The sequence below is a fragment of the Meles meles genome, chromosome 1, assembly GCF_922984935.1.
Source record: "Meles meles chromosome 1, mMelMel3.1 paternal haplotype, whole genome shotgun sequence".
NCBI classification, from domain to species: Eukaryota; Metazoa; Chordata; class Mammalia; order Carnivora; family Mustelidae; genus Meles; species Meles meles.
In genome coordinates this window covers 89,945,502-89,959,984 of record NC_060066.1, presented here as the reverse complement: position 1 = coordinate 89,959,984, position 14,483 = coordinate 89,945,502, and the positions used below count along the sequence as shown (strand labels likewise).

At 36.4% G+C, this 14,483-nt stretch overlaps 1 long non-coding RNA gene across 1 annotated transcript in view; it reads left to right on the top strand.

Moving 5' to 3' along the window:
• The window catches only part of LOC123953077, a 48,974-nt gene extending 37,490 nt beyond the window's left edge, over positions 1-11,484 (top strand). The window contains exons 2-3 of the long non-coding RNA XR_006820803.1: positions 8,988-9,081; positions 11,385-11,484. This is a non-coding gene — a long non-coding RNA (uncharacterized LOC123953077). The remainder of the gene's footprint in view (positions 1-8,987; positions 9,082-11,384) is intronic.
• The last annotated feature ends 2,999 nt before the right edge of the window (positions 11,485-14,483 follow it).

The window sequence follows — 14,483 nt, the reverse complement described above, 5'->3', positions numbered from 1 at the left end:
AGCGCAAATACTCAATGGGAAAATGCTAGTCTCAATAAATTGTGTTGGAAAAACTGAATTAAGCACATATAGAATAAAATTAGACTCTAACACTCCAAAAATTAACTAAAAATGGATTAAAGACTTAATCATAGGATCTGGAACTATGAAGAAGATGTAGGGACATAGCGTCTTGATACTGGTCTTCACAAAATACTTTTTTGGATACAACAACAAAAGCACAAATGATAACAGCAAAAATTAATTATTAGGACTGCATCAAACTAAATTAGTGGAATTACATCTTTTGCATAGCAAAGGAAACAATCAGCAAGTGAAAAAGCAACCTACAGAAGGGAGAAAATGTTTACAAATCATATATCTAATAAGGGATTAATATCCAAAGTATATAAAGAACTTCTACAAGTCAATAACAACAAAAAGAACAACAAAATAATCTAATTTAAAAAATTGGCAGAGGAGGGGCGCCTGGGTGGCTCAGTAGGGTTAAAGCCTCTGCCTTCGGCTCAGGTCATGATCCCAGGGTCCTGGGATCGAGCCCCACATAGGGCTCTCTGCTCCGCAGGGAGCCTGCTTCCTCCTCTCTCTCTGCCTAGTTGTGATTTCTCTCTGTCAAATAAATAAAATATTAAAAAAAAAAACTTAAAAAAAATTGGCAGAGGAACTAATTAGACATTTTCCCAAAAAAGACATGTAAATCATCAACAGGTACATGAAAGGTTGCTTGACATCAGTCATCATGAGGGAAATGCAAATCAAAACCACAATGAGTTATCACCTACTACTTGTTAGAATGGCTAAAATCAAGAAGACAAGGTGACAACTGTTGGTGAGGATGTGGAGGAAAGGAAACCTTTGTGCACTGTTGGTGGGAATGCAACTTGGGGCAGCCACAAAGGAGATTCCTCAAAAAATTAAAAAATAGAACTACCATGTGATCCAGCAATCCTACTTCTGTGTATGTATTTAAAGGAAATGAAAACAGGCTCTCCAAAAGATATCTGTACCCCCTATGTTCATTGCAGCAATTTTCATAATAGTCAAGATATGGAAGCAACCTAAGTGTTCTTCAACAGATGACTATATCAAGAACACTTGTTATATATGTAAAATGGAGTATTATGCAGTAATGAGAAAAAAAGAAATCCTGCCATTAATAATGGGAGATAGACTCACCTGTAGAATTTGAAATACTGAGTCAATTGGTATCCAACATTTTCCATCTATCTGTAAACAAGGGATGCCTTTGTTAACTAGTGTTAAAGATTTTTTTTAGGGATAAAATGATGACTCTCATATACATATCAAATGAATATATATTAAAGAATTTACACTTATTCAGTGAAACAACTCAGCCAGTGTTAAAATTGGTTTAAAAGGAAACTAAAAAGGTACAAATGTATTTGGAATAAAGGAATTAAGTTTCAAATAGAGATGAAAATGAATTTCTCCATAGTGGGGCAAGTGGAGGGAGGGTGAGGAAATCAATAGAAACATTACTGAACAAGACAGAATAAGAATCCTTATCAATATCGAAACAATTGTAAAATAGCCCAAAGAAAGTGAATGGTTAGAATCCGACAACGCAGAAGGATGTCCTGTATATAGACATGGAACTTTCCATTTAAACACAATTTTTATTTGTTGTAGAACTGAAGAACTTAAAACTTTGACTAAAACTTCCTCTCCCCTAGGAGGAGATTGTTCCACATGCTATGTGCCCTGTGTATCACTCTAATGTAGACCTTCATAGCTGACCAACCCTTCTTTCATCTAAAGATTCTTAAAGTATGTTAATATGGCAAATCAGGTTTTACTCCAGTCTTGCATGCTTTGTGACACATTTTGTTCTTTCTGTGAAGTTCTACAATCCTGGTCCAATAAATCTCCCTTACCTCTTAATATTTGGTTCCTGGGTTTTATATGGCAAGGACTCAGATAGTGATGTCTTTTAGCTAGTCTGAATCTATTGCATTCCCAAATTTTGGATAATGAGTAGTAGAAATGAGACTTTCGAGAGGCAAAAATACCAACCCTAACTCCAAAATTTTATCTGGTGTCTTCAAGATAGTACATGTTTAAAAAGAGAGAGCTGGCATGTTTACCTTTCAGTTTAATGTCAAAGAATGACTATAATTCCCTTATTTTCAAGCTCTTAGACTGTTAAGTGGTATCAACAGAAGCTTCAGTTGAAGTTCAGTTGATGTTCAGTTGTTAATGGTGTGATTAAATTCTGAGGGTCATTAGTAGAGAAAGCTATGGAGCTTTGAGATGAAAGGGATTAAATGACTCCTAGGGCTGGCACCATATGTGGCATACTTTCTGCCATGGGTCCTTTAAAGTAGGTGCTAAAAGGGTTTGAGTTGATGCCCTCTGGTGAGATGGTATGTGAAAGAAAATATTATGTGAAAAACGTGAATTAAGGATACTAGACCTGAATCCTTAGGACACTGGTGAAATGTAGGCACGAACCCTGCAGATTATGAGGTAAAAGCACTGAAGTGGCCATGAGTGATCTGAGGTACTAGAAAGAATTAGGATTAGATGAGCCTTTGAGGAATGAAGGAAAGGGGAGTGAGTTTTTCTTGTGAATTTGAGGGGAATTTCGGATCATGACATAAATGACATAGTAAGAATGATCTGTAATTTAGCTTTTGGGGGAACTGGGTCCTTGGATTTCTGGGAGTCTGTTTTGGAGGAATGAGGCCTTTGATGTGCAAGAGCCATAGAGGGGTTCTGCATCCATCTACCTGTATGACATTGGTGAGGCCTGGTTTGCATGACCCAGGACAAGAGATAGACTTGAGTTCCATTGGTCTTTGAGGAGCACAAGGCTTTTGGCAAGTTGAGTTTAATTTCATTCAACTTAATGACTTTGTCTTGTTTCCAAAGCACAATTCCATTTTCAGAGTTAAGGATTTGTCATCATCAAGGACATATATGTAGAGTACATTTTGAGCATTATTACGATAAGGGCATAGCTTTATGAGGTGACTCCTTTGAAGTGGCTAAAAATCATACATACGGTTTTCAAAATTCAGTCATACTTTTAATACTTTTTATCTTTTTATGCTTTATCATTTCTTTGTACATAGTATACTGCATTTTACTTATGATGGTCTGCAGTAAAAATTGGATTAATACATCATTTTAAGATTTATTTGTCATAAAATCCTCTTTGGTTAAAGGATACCTTTGTATAAGTAGCACCTATCTTATTTTAATGCAGTATTAAAAGGTATTGTAACTAAAAGGAAACCCTTTCTCGAACCTCTCTTATTGTTTTAAAACAAAGCTTTAAACATAAGCCATTGACCTGCTCTGGTAAAAATCACCTTGGGGAATCAGGCTACCTGATTCATAGAATTGACTATAATAGCTTCTCCAATGCCATTGTATCCTGTCAGGCAAATTCTTCTTCAGGGACTTCTCCGAATGCACATGACAGATTCAATTGTTTAAATACATGCTTAGTGAATTTCTCAGATGCCTTTGTTGGATCGAGATTGTGCGTACCCTGACATTAAATCCTGTGTAATATGTTATCAATCTCCTACAAGAATTTATCATGAAGTTACATGGTATTCAGGCTATTCTTGGTCTTCTGTGACAGTGGGTTCCCAAATTGGGGCATTGAGTAACAGTACTTTACATAGTGCATTTGAAGAGTCATCCTAAGTAGAATAATGTCTTTTGCTCTTTTTCAATTCAATTCAATATACTAAATTTCTTATTCTTTAACAAAAAGTCCTAAAGTGTTGGTTCAGCAGCTCAGTGACGCCATCAAAGACCTGAAGTTTTTCTCTTCTTTTGATCTACTGTGATTAACTGATGGCATAGCTCTAAGCATCATAGCCTTGTATAAATATTCCAAGCAGCAAGGAAGCAACAGAGGTATAATGTTTTGTCCTTAGGAAGCCTTGCCATTTTATTCAGTAATGGAGGTCTCCTACCATCCCACCCTGTCATCCCCTTGCCCTGACTTTCTCTTAGACCTCATTGGTCAGAACGGGGACAAACACCTATCCTTAGACCATTGGCTGGTCTAAACCAATCCTAGAGCAGAGGAGGTGCCAAAATCCAGGGCTCTATTAGTAGGGAAGAGATGGGAAAGGTGATGATATTTTTTTGGATAGGCGATAGACAATGTGTGCTGTGCGACTGGCATAGGTATGTGAGGAGTTGGTCAAGGGCAAAACTAAGCTTAGGTAAGATTTGTTGTTAAAGAGTATAGGTGTGAACACTGTAGTGGGATAATTTTTAGAGGCAGTGAGTAGAATTAGGGAAAGCTTGGGTTTATAAGGGTAAAATAATCAGTATCTCTATTAGGCTGTGGTGGTCAGAATCAAGAAAAAGGAAGTAATCTGATCTTTTGAAGGAAGAAATGATAATACCTCATGAGGAAATCAATAAGAGGATTAAAAAAAGGTGCCAAAGGAGTAAAAGATGTCCCAACGTTCTTATCCAAGTGTCTAGAAGACAAGTGCTGTCACTAAAAGCCTGTGGTGGTTGAGATAGGGAGCTGATTTGGGGGAAAGGAATAGATCCAGGCTTAACACTCAATTTAACACGACCTTATTTATTGAGGACTAATCATGTGAAAGCAGTGTGTCAGACAAATTTTCAGGATATTAAAAAAAGGGTGAACGTATATGATTTTTTTCCATTGGAGAAGAGACTGAGCAATCAATGCATGATGTTTAAGAAAATTTTTAGCATGTGATCGTGTACTAAGGTGGACAGGTTTTGGGGGGGCAATATGTGGGTATGTGGTCTCTTAGTATAGTGAGATTTTAGGGGATCTGCAAAGGACTTCGGAGAAAAACAAAACAAAAATTTCTATTATTAAGGACATATTCTTTGGTGATATGTATCCTTTTATGCCAGTTTAGAATAAAAATACTCTATAGAGGGGAGTTTATGGAAATCTGAAACAACTAACAACTTGGTGTAATGGGGAGTCAGGGAAGGAGAGCAAAAAATTGGGAAGAGCCTGAAAAGGAGGTTATGAGGATTTTCCATCCATGCTGAGGGCAGCCTCAAATTCAGGCCCATCATGTCCTCTGCTATCTCATTTAAGTGCTTCAACTGTCTAAATTCAGCAAATTCACCAAATAATTTCCAGCTTTCCACTATATGATAGTGACCCAACTCAAGGAGAAAGAAAGTCCTTGGACAATTTAATGGAAAAGAAGTCTTGATGAGGACAGGTATTTTTAAAGACAGAGAAAATAACAAAAATAAAAACAAAAAAACCCTGACATTGTAATCGGATTTAGCTAAATGAGACTGGAACCTCAGGAGAAAACCAAAGACCAGCCTGGGATAAAAACAGAAATCACATTTTTCTTTTTATTGGTGTGATAAATTTAGTAAATAAGCTCTCTGCATCATTGTGAGGTAAATCTACACTAAAAGAAATCTGTTTTGATTTTAGACATTTTTTAGAAGGTTATTTTAATTTAATTAATGAGAAATCATAGGTTAATTGCCTCCAGCTTTAATGTGAGGGTATTATGCATGCAGGCATATTTTATTTATATCTCGACTGTTTGATGTACACAATCAATTCAAAAAGGGATAATGAAGAGGTGTTCTGTCCTGTGTGGAATAATAATTAGGGACTCTAGTACAGAATATTTTTTATTAATTGTGCAGCTCAGTAAACATGTTTGACATAATACAGAGAAATACATTTGTCAAATTTTATTAATATTTTTTCTGTGCTTTTTCTTTTTGCTTTTTCTAACTCTCCCCCCAGAATCTTTTCATACTGACCCCATTTTCCTAAGCTAGGAGCCCCCCCAAAAACCCTAACAGTTTGATTTAGAGACTTAGGACCACCTGCTAAGTTACTTGCATTTTGAAATTCAGGAAATCATATTGGACATCTGGCTGCTGTTTCAACAAGGTTCATCGAAGTTGTTAGGGAAATGGAAATTGGATTTTTTTTCATAGATAAGTAGACTACCTCAGTCTATAATGCAAAATAAATAACATTAGTGAAATCTGTATGGTCTTTTGATTATTGTGTAATTTGCTAGGCAATTTACATATGATCCCTAGTTCCTTAGACAATGTATTTTCTTTACTAAGGATTTGGAGTTGTTATCACAGGTCCATTCCTGCCCCTCCCCCCATCCCCCTCTCATGTAACACAACCATGGATGGCTCTTTGTCCAAACTACAAACTATGTCTTCAGAATTGTTAATGAAGCTATTTTATAACTCTTCTGCCATGCTTGGAGCTCCAGCCAATTGAACAGAACATTTCCCTCCATTTTAGGAAGTGATTTTAAACTCTTGAATGTTCTCTCAACCTCCTGGTGCACATTTATTGATAAATTTGTATTTCTACCTTTTTTGTGGGCAGTAAACCTGTCCAAAAGTTCTTAGAAGGCTTTTTCTTAAAAATCTGTACAGCCAGAAACAATTTTCAAGGGCTTGGGACATGTAGCTGAAAATGTGCATGTCTTGGTTCCTCTTGTTGCTTTGGCCCTTGCTTCTTCTGACAGCCATTTTTTTACTTTCTTACCAACCCCCAACTCCATCACCTTACTCGAGTCTTTTCCTGTAGCTGACTTTTCCTCTCCAAGCTTTCCATAAGGGCATCTCAGAGGGTATACTATACCTTGGTTAAGCAAATTGCTTCTAGTTGCCACAGGATGCTGAACTTCTGCTGAGTCACCAATGCCCAGGAATGATTCTTTGGCCTCAAGTAAGTCATACAGGTGAGATTTATAGAGAACCATATTGTTCTAAAAATCAAATGTGAAATTTACAGCCCTGCCTCCTAATGTCCAGTTCAAATAGATCGGAGGTGAAAGTGACTATAGTAATAATATTCAAATGTTGTCACCATCTGGTGCCTGTTTGGTGGCCTGTGTTATACGAACAGGTGGTCCTTGTGTATCTTTGAGTGGCCAGCTGTCCACATCACAAAAGCCACTGTCACATTTAGTGTTAATTGGCATCTTGGTTGTAATGATCTGTGGAGAGGCCAAAGTTTGAATAGACCTTAGTATATTATTTCTCTTTGTCTTTAGAGCTCTGGGTCAAGGCTGACAAGCATGTCTCCCTGTCTTCTTTTCCTTCTTTCTTTTTTTTTTTTTTAAGATTTTATTTATTCATTTGACAGACAGAGATCACAAGTAGGCAGAGAGGCAGGCACAGAGAGAGGGGGAAGCAGGCTTCCTGCCAAGCAGAAAGCCTGATGCGGGACTCGATCCCAGGACCCTGAGATCATGACCTGAGCCGAAGGCAGTGGCTTAACCCACTGAGCCACCCAGGCACCCCTTCTTTTCCTTATTTCTTATATGAAAGTCCAAAAACATTCTAGATAAAGCATCATCTTCAATTTATTGAACACCAAATATACATATCGTTATGCTAGTCATTCTTAGCTGAGGTAAGAGATCCACCAAGGAATCTTCAAAGAAACTTCATGGAATTTAGAAAACATCAGTTATCTGTTTTGACTATCCTGGAGATGATTTGTATACCTCCAACTTTAGAAATTAGGATTTTAAGAAATGAAAGTAGTCTTTCCTTTAGAAGCTTAATTTGGGGGTGGGGGAGCAAGTCGACAGGTAGTGGCTATAGGTAGAGGCTACCAGAAGAACAAGATGGAAAAGAGTCTCCTGCTTTTCAATGAACCATATATAATTACTGTTATTTTGACCTACACAACTGGCAGTTTCATATGGCTTAACCTAGTACTTCTGCTTTACGGTTTTCAGGTTTTAAGGAAATCTCTTTCCTTAAGTGAAATATTCCTGTATCATACACTTTTGGCCACAGGATTAGTGTTTAAAATAAACATGCCCGGACTGAGTTGAGTGATGTTTTTGGCATTGCAGTAAGCTTGGTCATAAGATAGCATTAACACATCTTCCAAAATGATAATGCCTTCTGAGTTCAACTTACTTGCAAAGAATAAAGAATTTTACTTGCATGAATTTTAGTTAGAACGGCAGGCTCTATTCAAAGTCAAACACAGCCAAATGTTGACATTTAGAGTCAACTTTCAAAAGCAAGCATTAATCTTTTTATCTTATTCCCATCATACAGAGAGAAAGAAAACATACCCAAGAAGTTAAATAATGTTCCAGATGCAGCAGAAAATTTTCTGTTTCATAGTCAACAAATTGGCTTGAAATGTTTGCATCAAAATAACCCACAGGGGGCACCTGGGTGGCTCAGTGGGTTAAAGCCTCTGCCTTCAGCTCAGGTCATGATCCCGGGGTCCTGGGATGGAGTCCTGCATCAGACTCTCTGCCCAGTGGGGAGCCTGCTTTCCTCTCTCTTTTTCTGCCTGCCTCTCTGCTTACTTGTGATCTCTGTCTGTCAAATAAATAAATAAAATCTTAAAAGAAAAAATAACCCATAGGTAACTGTATAATCCTATCTCTTTTCATTTAGCCTTCCACGGGTGCTCCGATTCTTATTTCTCTTTTTTTCAGATGTCTCTAAATGCCACCTATTTCTTTGTGCCACACAATGTAGCTCTTGATTAACTGTTTTTGCATACTTTTTTTTCATATTTACATTTCTTATGTCTCTATCTATGTTACCAGATACTTAAAGTGAGATATTGGTATTTTAATTATTATGACTCTTTCAAGAACTTAGCACTGGGCCAGGTAGATAGGAGGAAACTATAAATACTAAACATTTATTAAATATTCATTGAGCAAAAGTACAAGATAGGACAGTAAGCCTGATAAACAAATTATCAGATTTTAAAAAAGGAAGTGGATAAAATAAGCCATTTGAGCCTTAAAAGTCTCCAAGATACCCATCTTTGTATCAAAGGTTAGAATTTGGTGTAAATTGAACTTTCATAAGAGAAGTAAAAGTTATGGACTGTCCATCTTTTATGCCTTCCACTAAGAATTTTATAGTTCTGAATCAGCACTAACTGCATTAACAAATTATGTATGCTGAATGAGTCACATTACTCAAGTCCTATTCTTTTTCCTCTGCAGAATATTTGTCACACAGATATTTAAATGGAATCGGAGCTGTACATAACCATGACACAATACTTTGTCAAAAAGAGAAAAAAAGTTAATCAGTTTGGTGAGTAATCACAGACCTTCTTGTCTACCCTGTCTTAAGGCTTACGAAAAGTAGACTCTGAAAGAATAGGTCATTATTAAGGAAATAGAATCAGAGCATCCTAGTAAAATATAGTAAAATCTTAGTCATTAGTCCATGTATGATATTTTAACTCCTTTGACAATTAAGCATTCTTTGTTATAAAGAAGAAGTTCTATTTAGTGTCTGTCAAATCTTTCTTGAAAGAAAAATAAAGTACAATATTTCAGTATGAAACAGAGTGAATCATAACTGGCATGAATTAAAAAACTAAATTAAAATCAACTTCCAAATTGCCATATTTGATTCATCAGCTTAAGGAACTTCTTGAAAAGGTGGATTGCTGTTCCGGAGGCAAGCAAAGAGGAGTGTAGAATATGGTATTTTGACTCTTGTTATAAGTTCTTTTCATCTAGGTTCCCTTGTTGAGCTGAAGTGTGTCTTATTATGGTTGCTGCAAGGATGTGTTGGCCAAGAGCTTCCCTTCAAGTCAAAGGACCACTAAGGTGGCAGGGATACAAGCCAGGCCAGGAGAGAAGGGAAGATTAGGAAGATAATTGTGTTAGCAAGCCCAGGCTGTTATACAAATGGCAGCAGAAAATGGAATGCTCTGGGAAGGAAGAGACACTAGAAGAATATGACTTGATATTACAGAGGAAAAGTGAATACATTAGGAAAAATCTTGAGTTCTTAAAATTTTGAAAAAGTTAAATAATGGAAAAAAAAAAGAAACCAGTTAGGACCTCTGAGAAAACTAAAAAGCTATTTAAGAAATGAAAGAATCATATTATATTATTTGAGTAGGGTGAACAATAGTTTTGTGGTCATAATTACACATACACTGCCTTAGATTTTCAACATATAGGATAAGCCTCTTAGGCTAAAATATGGCCTATATGTTCGTGATTGAAAACAGAATGTAAATGTTATCACCTTGGCAGCTGAGAGTGTTTGAAAGGACAAAAGTGGAAAGATAATTAAAAGGAGGGGTAAGGACAGGGATGTGCTCATAATACAGAGTGATGAGTCAAGAGGCACCTATTAGTTGATAGGATGAGAAATAAATAAGAAACATTATTTACAGTTATGAAAAGCCTAAAAAAGGTGGTAAAACGATTTTAAGTGGATGGCAGTTGAAGATAGGGGGTGACGGTGAGCTAGGTCTTTTCCATTACAGCAGAGAGTGGACAGTTAATGAATAAAATTCCTGAATTTATAAATAGGTATATAAACACACCATTTGTCAGCATGAGCATAATCATGGGAAAATATAAAAAATGATTTCTCTGTGGATCCCTCTTAGATGGATAGATAGTGAATCTTTTTTTTTTTAAATGTCTTACTATATGAAGTGATTTTAAAATTGTGTTTATGTATAATTTTTATAAGTATTTTTTTAAAAAAAAGCTATCAGAAGAATGGAAAGCTCTCATTTGCTGATGATACAACCATTTCACATTTATTTGCTTCTATGTAGAGATTTAAGCTATTCCAAGCTGGTCAGAATGAGTTCAGCACCATGTCTTTCCTGGAAAAGCTTTCTGTGTATTTAGACCTGCATAAATTCTCTTTTATTTCCTTTCAACTTCAAGAGGTCATCAGTTTTAGGAGGGGAATTAAAAAATTATTTAATAATAAATAATGTATTTATCTGATTCAAATTCAAAGGTCACAAAAGGAAATATAATGAAGTCTGAGCACTATTGAACTGAGGATCATTATTTATGCTCTGCATCTACACAATGTTAAAATTCTTATTCTTTCAGAGGCATCCAGAATTATTTTATGCACATAGGAGCTAATATACAAGCATAAGTACACATGGGAATTTCTGAAAATCTGCTGGATTACAAGTTTTTGGATAGTTGGAGTTTATAATCCATTAAACTTTTTAAAAGGGAAAAAAAAACCCAGTAAGTTCCCAGGCAATCAGAAACTCCCAATTTATTCCTTCAGTTGTTATATAGTAAATCACCAGAGTTATCTGCACAATAAAATACCAAGAACCTAAATGTTTAACACTTAAGGAACACATTAATGACCGTATTTCTGTGCAATATGTAGTCATAACATTTATTCAAAATGTGATCCATGAACTCGCAGCATCAGCATCATCTGAGAGTTTGTTAAAAATGCCCAATCTCATACCCAAACCCAAATCTAGTCAATCAGAATCTGACTTTTGCCAAGATACCCTCCCTCAATTAGCTTTTTCTTTCAAACTTTTTTCTTATGTATGGGCATTTCCCGACCTCAGGCTCTCCTATTTTCTTCTCTAATTTTAGGAGATATATTTACTTATGGTATGGAGAAGACGATGATAACAACGCAGAGCTTGGTTGGACAACATCAGCAGAGGCTCAGTTTTATCTAGAGAACACCTGAGAAATGATAGACGCTCTGGTCTTGCCTGGAATCAGGCACCATGTTTATTCATGTTTTCATATGGATTCATTACAGGGAGTATTGGATAAAAGTTTTTGGCAGTCATTATAGTGACTCTTATGAAACTGAGAGATGAGATAGAAAGAAAAAAATCAGCACTTCTGCCCTAGGCTTAAAAAAAGTCAAATAGCACAATAATATACCGACTGTGTTGTGCTTTGATTTGTTTCCTTAGACATCAATAAATGTCAGTACTGAAAGAAACTTCCTAGGTCTTATTTTATGGCCATCAAGCATTCCACTGAGAAGATAAGTCCTAATTTAATAAAACAGACCCCTTTTGATAGACATTGGGATTATTTTAAAATATTTTACTGTAACAAACAATGTAAGCATGAAGTTCTGTCTATAAAGAAGAAGAGATTGGTTAGGTCAAATGACACGACCGCTTGCAATTTTGATAGCATCGGTACTCTGTCCTCCACAGATATGTAATTTACACTCTACATGAGTGAACAAGGTAGTTCGCGACACCTTGTTCAAAAAGAATGTGCTATCAAACCGGAATTTTTCCAGTCTGAACTGCGAAAAGACAGTTCAGTATGGTTTTAATTTATGGTTTTGTTATGAAAAATAAAAATATGGTCATATGTTTTATTTATGAATCATTTACTATTCTTGTCCTATAAACTATCTATTCTAATCTTCTGCTTATTTTTCTATTGGGTTGTTGGCCTTTTTCTTAAAAATTTGTTGGAATACTTTACATTAAGGGATTAGATTTTTAAATGTCATATAAATTAACTTTTTCCCCCAATTTGTTATCCTTTGACTCTTCTTATGGTTGGTCTATCTATCTATCTACCTATCATCTATCATTACCTATCATCTATCTCAACAGCTTTTATAATAATGTTTAAATATTTTATATCGCTGAATTAATCTCTTCCTAGATTATAGCTATTTCAATTCTAAGATAGTAAAAGAATTTTCACATAATTTACTTCTTGTTCATTTGTGGTTATATTTATTTACTTTTTAGTTTGTGATCCATTTGACTTCACCCTTTTTCAGTATGGGGGGTACCAATTCAACTTACTTTTTTTCCCTCAGAGTTTCTCAATTATCCAAATTCTATTTATTGAATGATGCATTTTTACACAAAGAACTCCCAGAAGCCACACCCAGATATTAGTATTAATATTTTTTAGTGTATTTTGGTGAGACACCAAAAGAAAGTCCCAGGCCATTTGGATATGAAGCCATATTTGTAAATCACGAGGAGGCTCAGTCTGCAAGTGAAGGTAAGATAATTTTTTTTTCTTAATGAATGGGATTCAAATGATTTGTTGGAAGCCTACCCTTTATTTGGAGAAAGCAGCTATTCCCCCGAAGAGGCTCAGTAATATATTTGCTGATTGGTTCTTATTGATAAGACACAATACCAGCAAATTTATATAGTGACTACTTACCCCTCAAATGATTCTTTGAGCTTTCTATGCATGAAAGGAGTAGTACAAGTGTTTTTCTGAATTAGGACCAGTTGCTGGGTAGATGGAGTAGCAGATTTGGGAATCTGAATACAAGAATGTTCACAAGACTCAATAACATGTAGGTAGCTTTCCCAACAACCTGATAGCACTAACATCATCCTTGGACACTTATTCTTAGACTGGGTAGCACAGTTGACTCACATTGATGGAAAGTAGGAGTTTATGTACTTGTTTTCTAGCAGAACTCCTAGCTGAGTATTATCACCATCAGTTAACAATAGGCTAATTGTCAAGCCTTGCTGTATCTCAACATGCATGGAAAGTGTTCAAAAATATTGATGCTTAGACCCGATCTTTGGTTGAACCATTCAAACTCAGCACCTCTGATTTGAAGTCCAGAGCTTCTCCTCTTCCTCTATATCATAAGGTGCTCCAGCAGAATGTGACAGAAGAAAATGTGGGCATGAGGAAGGTGAGAAACAAAGATCGGATCATTGGGCACCAACATAGTTCTAGAGACTCATGGGGCTCCACGAGATGGCAGAAGGGTGCAAAATCGGGCAGGGAAAGGATCCTGAAGATAAACCTCATATTTCAACATTTCCCTCTTCTATTTAGAAGGACACTGCTACTTTGTATGTGATGGAGAAAATTGTTCCTTAACTGGGGTACAAAGTGTAGAACAAGTATATGACTTTTCTGAGAAAATTACTGATGTTCTCTATACTTTGTTTTTCAAATGGTTTGCTTCTTCAAGGGGTGACCTTTCCTCACATATAGCTCTATAAATACCCAGAGGCTTTTTAATGCCACAGTTCTGAGGACTTGTTTAGGTTTTCTGCAGGACCTGATGATGCCTCTCATTTTCTTGCAGAACAATAATGAAATCTTGCTAATTCATAATTCACAGCCTGGAATATTTGCTAAGATTTTGGATGCTATAAACAAGGGCTTATCTTGGCTTTCCAGCTTATATTTATAAGGAAGTCTCTAAAACATTTTGCAAACAGTACTTGGGCCTAAGAAACAGTTTAAATCATGTCATTCCTGGCAGGTCATTGCCTTGTCTCAAGGATCAACCCAGTGTTGTGTGCCAAGTAAACAATTATAACACACAATTGTAAGTGTTTAATGAGGCTGAAGTGATTTTTGATTTTAAAAGATGGCCAATTGTTAGATCTGTATCTCATTACAAACCCATTCAGAGAAGCACAGGGTTGAGGTTGCAGTGGAACTTCTGAGCTAAGCCCTGAATCTGGTTGGTGCAGAACTGGGGAAGCTGTAGGTGGACTCTCAGGTGGGCTCCTTAGACTGTGCTCCAGTCATGGGGTGAGTGACTTCCAACTGCGGTGTGGCTACAGGGGTCTCTTTCCCAATCTTCTCCTGTACTAACATAGCTAAGCCTCTCCCAATTCTTCCCTTCCTAGCTCTGTTCCCTCTGATATCTGGGTCAGTCCTGTGGGACCTCAGCAGTGCATCTCCCACAGCCAGTTTGTCTGTGTAGTG